Raw genomic sequence first — 6,273 nt, 5'->3', positions numbered from 1 at the left:
GGTGTTTTCTATAGGGGTATTACTGTGTGGCATAACGTGAATAAGAGACACTTCTATGCGTTGTAATGTGAGTAATGGACACTACTGTGCGGTGTAATGTGATACTGTGTGGCATAATTTGAATTGGAAATACCATTGTGTGGCCATGCCCTTTCCCCACAAGGCCACATTTCTTTTTTGACATGCCGCCCTTATTTCAAATATGTGTATGTGTGTGTGAAGGGGTGAGGGGGCTTTGCCCCTGACTTTGCCAGGGGCGCTCGGACCCCGAGATACATCCCTGTCAGAGGGTTCAAGAAAGTTCAAGTTTGCTTGAACTCAAATGGCTGGGTCACTTTTTAGAGTATTTTTAATGTTTTTTTCCATGTGGATAAAGAAAAGTTAAATATAATACAAAATGTAGCTGTTTACATACAAGCAGACAGAAAAAGCAACATTGTAGAGATGTGTACTTTCATCTCAAACTTTGAGTTTCCACTTGAAATAAGAGATAATGGCTAAGAGGGGTATCCAATTAGCTGCAAAAACACGGTCCGCTATTGCAACAAAATTTATCACACATGTCAGCCTGCACACGTTTTCAGCACCTATTCTATGCCAAAATGTAAAATATGTGATTTGTGTGATAATTCTAACTGTCAAAACAGAGATAATGATAGGAGAAATGGGAAAATCTGTGTGTACCTCCTAAAAAGCCAAAATAATATAGTAAAACATTATAGAAGTTTATTAGTGGTGATAATAAAACTATTTGGTATAATTAAATTGTGTCAAATGGCTGTTATATGCATTTTTTTAAATGTGACAAAATGATAAAAAACTATTTTTTTTTTGCAAAATAATTGCACCCAATAAATCTGGGGTACATAAAAATAGGTATAAGTATATATTTAGGGGACTTTTTAGAAAAAGTGGAAATGGACCGACTACTTCCATCTACAAGCCTAAAAACGCTTGTCCCACTCATAAAGAACGCCAATATACCTGTCACATACCTTGTACCCCAATTTCCATCACTTTTAATTTTTTGACCCCAAAAATTACATGTCATTATTGACCATTTAAAAATAAAATAAAAATGTCAAAGTGCCTAATAATCATAAGTGGGTGTGTCCCAGGGGTACTGAACCAAATCCCAACATTTTTACCTTAAAATAGGGATTTTGCACTACTTATCACCTGCTCAGAAATGGGGAAAGAGAAATTTGCGAGAAATCCTGTGGAAATTTATCGCCGATAACTTTTCGCAGCTAATTGGATGCCAAATTACTGCAAATGTGATAATTTATCACGATACCGCTTTACCGCGGCTGCTTGGATACCACTCTTGTTATTCTAAAATACACACCAAAGATTTATGTAAATATTTTCAATATTGGTTCAGCTAAACATATTAGGTCATCAAACTGGTGCAATTTAATCACATTTTAATTTAACAATCTATCATGGAAAGTGACAGCATTTCTAATTGCTGAATTATATAAGTGATATATGCCTCTTATTTATATGTTGTATATAACAAAATACTATAAAAGCTGTGCTTCAAATACTTTTATATATTTTATTCTAATTGTGACAAAAAAGATGTCCATTTTACCACTACAGTACCTGGAGATTTAAGTTGATTTGAATAACTTTTTAACAGATTAATTCAAATTATATATACTGTTTTATAACCACTTAGTTTTATTAAAATAAATGTTATTGTTGGTATGGTTAAAAGTATCTTAATAAATTACTATACACAGTATATAATAATATTTACACTTGACTCATAATAAAATGTCACACACTGGACTGCAGCTTACTAAGTCTCCAGGTGCCTGGTGCATCCACCTTGTGTTTCACTGTGTCTGGCTAGTCTGAGTGCCATTGAGTTCAACAGGTGATGGGTCCGCAGTCTTCCTTGTGGTTCCCACAGCTCCATAACCTGGGCATGGCCATCTTGCCAATGATGTCAAATCACTGGGAAACAATCCTCTTCCACTGCTCTGGGTCACATGATGTGGTCAGACCAATAAATGATTTCACTACTATTAAGCAAATCATGAATTATTTCAAGTTGTTTTGTTTTTTGAATGTTTATAATATAACCTACAATAGAGGTACTTTATTACAAGAGCATGAAGAGAATTACTGTATAATGTATTTTTCACTAAATGACAGTTCTGTAGATATGATATTAAAATTGAATGTTAGCACTGATGTCTGACAGCTCTGGGGCTTTGTATTTGATTCCAACTAGGAAAACATTGTTGTGAAGTTTTAATGTTCATCATATTTTGTGAGCATGCTTCCTCCCACAACTAAAAACATACTGGAAGGTTGACTGACTTATGACAAAATGGACCTTTGTGTGTATGTGTGTGTACAGTATATATATATATATATATATATATATATATATATATATATATATAAAAGGAATTTATACTCTAAGCTTCATTGGAACAGAGGCTGATGACTGGTTCAATATTTTCCCGGAAATGTTATGTAATATGCACCATAAAAAACAGCAGTAATAATAGTAATAATAATAATGATAATAATAAAAAATATTAATTTAAACATAAAATAATAGTTCAGCAATCACAGGACAAGAGAAATAATAAAAATAATATATTGTATCTTCAAAAATTACATTTAGGAAGTAGAGAGATGGTAGAAATATTTTTACATTCTAAAAATATTTTCCTCATAAATCAGCACAGGACAATCTATTGCTCTTGATAAAGTGAGGTCAGACATGACAAGAAGAATTTAATTTGATTTGACTGTAAAATAAAACTTACTATAGCTGAATAATCCCAAGTGGTATCTTCTGCTTTACATTTCGTTATGCTGGAACCTTTGGGATTTAACTTTCTTGCCATTTCAGTTGCAATTTGAACCCATCAACTGAAAAAGATGGCTAAATTGGTGAATTATTTTGTCATAGAGTATCACTCAAATAGTTTATCTAATCAATAGCAATTCAGACTCATGCTATCCTAAGTAAATGTATCTGCTGCATTTTAACAAGTATTGACATGCAGAAACTGAATTAGAAATTTACAATCTGCACTATAGTTTCATATTTCTCCATGATTTACACCAATTGGTCATGCCATGCTCGTCAATAATTATAGTGAAACTTTTTTCAAATTAAAGTAATACTATTCAGTTTCTGAGCAGTTTTCAGATGTAAATTTTTAAGATTACCTCATAATACTGCTTCAAAACCTTGCAGATTAAATTTGCTTTACCATCAAAAAGTATAATTTTAATATTGATTGTTCATCCATGATTTTTAGACTACAGTTTATTTTTTTCAAAATTTCACACAATTGAAACTATGATATCATTTACTTTTTTCTTAGTCTTTTAAATGTAAAATAAAGAGGAACTCACTAGTACCTACACTAGAAAATAGCCCATTACGGACTTTATACAAATATTTTTAATAAAGTTTTGCAAAATATAACATTTTAATGTTATATCATGCAAACATTTCAGAGTGAACCCCCAACAAATTTATCCCAGAGTGACCCAGCGTGTCCATAGGGGACCATTTTTCCATTTCATTTTCTATACACCATGAGTAAAGCACTTCCTTAAATAATTGGCATGCATATTGCATCCCCGGAACGAACTATGGGGCATTTTTATTAAAGGTCATATGTGGGAAATCAGTTTTCTGGAGGGATCCCCCAAAAATCTAAGGATCTCTAAGATATAAGAAGGAGGGACCATACTGTAGCAGATACTGTATGTCCAGTCACTCCCTTTCCAACCACAAAAGCAGCCCCCATAGAAACCTATCCCTCTCCATTGGTTTCCACTGATGCATGCACAGGCCAATGGCTGCAAATACATAATATGCATGTGTGGTCCAGACCTGGAAGCAAAAGTGATAGCAGTAACTACTGTATTACTTTGCTTCTAACTCTTCACAGGGAAAGACAGGGTCAGTGTTAGGGTGTTCGGCGCCCCCCTGTAAACTATAAATTTGCACCCAAACATACTTTACAAAGGGCCTTTGATGCACGCTGAAGAAAAGGGTGTGGTCTCACAAGGAAGCTGCATTGCCACACAATAGTACCCCCATTTCAAATTATGCCACATAGTAGCACAATCTTATTCACTTTACATCGCACATAGTGGTGCTTCTTATACACATAATGCCCCAAATGGTAGTGCTGCTTATACACATAATGCCCATAGTAGTAATGCCACTTATATACTTAATGCTCATAGTAGTAGCATCACTTATACACATAAATCTCACAGTAGTTGTGCTACTTATACATAATGCACACTGTCTTGCAACTTATACACTGAAGACCCACAGTAGTAGTGCCACTTATACATAAAGCTCACAGTAGTGCCACTTACACACATATTGTCCACAGTAATAGTGCCCCTTGTACATAATGCCCATAGTAGTAGTGCTGCTTATACACATAATGCCCACAGTAGCAGTGCCACTTAAACACATAATGCCCACAGTAGTAGCACCGCTTACATACATAATGCCAACAGTAGTAAAGCCCCTTATGCATAATGCCAACAGAAGTGGCATTTATGCACATAATGCCCTCAATAGTAGTGCCATTTATACACACAATGCCCACAGTTGTGGTGCCCTTATACATAATGCCAACAAAATTGACACTTATACACATAATGCACACAGTAGTAGCTCCCTTATACGTAATGCCCACAGTAGTAGTGCTACATACGTTCTCACTCACTCTCTTTTCCTCCACTTACCAAACATATATGGATTGCCAGATCTGTAGCAGCTCATCTTCCCCTCTGACATAATGTACAGCAGCCATGGTCCTGTGTAGCTCCACCCTCATTCACATGTAGTGCCATCCTCTTTTCAGGCCCTGAACATACTTTCACAGGTGGGTGGGAGAATGCTTTAAGCTGCCCTTGCCGCTGTCTGTCATACAGTTTGACAGGCGCAGCAGCAGCTGGCAGCATACAACAGCAGGTTTGCAGAGCAGGGAGAGATCCTCTCAAGCTGGCACCTCCCTGCTTTGCATCCCTTTGCTGAGTTGGTTGCACAGGCCCTGGACAGAGCTTTACCTTATGCTCTGATCTTATGTGACAAAATTTTCATACCGCAGCCATAATTTATATGCAGTTGTTCATAACTATGCCCCTATTTAACATTGCATGGAAACAATAGAACTATTGATATTATTTTCCACAAGTTAAACATGCCAGATACTAATAGCCTAAGGGGGAGATGTACTAAGCAGTGAAAAGAGTGGAGAAGTGAGCCAATGGAGAAAGTGGCCATGACAATCAATCAGCATTGAAGGAACATTTATAATTTGCATACTATAAACTTATTCAGAGCAGCTGATTGGTTGCCATGAGCAACTTCTCCACTGGCTAATTTCTCCACTCTTTTGACTACTTAATACATCTAGCCTTATCCTTGTTCCCTGGAAATGTTAACACGTTTAAGCCGTAACTTGTAATATTTACTGCTAAGACTCATTAAGATTACAACCATGTGACATTACTTACCAAATTGGGGAGAAGATGGGTGGGGAAGAACAGATTTTTTAAAAAATAGGGACCAATTTTTAGTATGTAGGCCAATAAATAAATAAATAAAAATTCCTTATCTGCAATTGGTATAATTTTACAGATACACACACAGCTAGTCTTGGATTTAGCTTTTACACATCTACTATTACTGTATATTGATGGTTCCAAATTGAAGTTACCTCCACTCTTTATTTTTCCTGGCCCTCATAGAAACATAAAAACATAGAATTTGATGGTAAATAATAACTGCTTGTCCAATCCAGTCTGCCCCTTATTGTTACCAAAACCCTATTAGATCCTAGTTCTTTGTAAAGATAACATTATTTCTATCCCAAGCATATTTAATTTGCTCTAGTTTATTAGACTCTACCACCTCTGATGTGATGATATTGGACTTGTCCACTACCTTTTCTGAAGTAATTTTTCCTGAAATTTCCCCTGAACGTACCTCCTTTCACTTTCAGTGCATGTTCTCATGCTCTAATTCTTCTCTTACTTTGAAAAATGTCTCCATTGATATAATTAAACGTTTCTTCCCTTTCCCTTCTCTGCTCCAAACTGCACATATTAAGATATTTTTGTGTTTCCTGGTAAGTGTTGTTATGTAGGCCGTGAACCATTTTAGTTGCATGTCTTTGTACAGTCTCTAATCCTATATAATAAAAGGCAAACATTGCTCGTCACCTCTGTGGGGGGAATACAAGTGTTTTGCATGTCGATGGC

This window comes from Pseudophryne corroboree, chromosome 5, assembly GCF_028390025.1.
Source record: "Pseudophryne corroboree isolate aPseCor3 chromosome 5, aPseCor3.hap2, whole genome shotgun sequence".
Classification (NCBI taxonomy): Eukaryota; Metazoa; Chordata; class Amphibia; order Anura; family Myobatrachidae; genus Pseudophryne; species Pseudophryne corroboree.
This window is presented reverse-complemented; position numbering follows the sequence as displayed.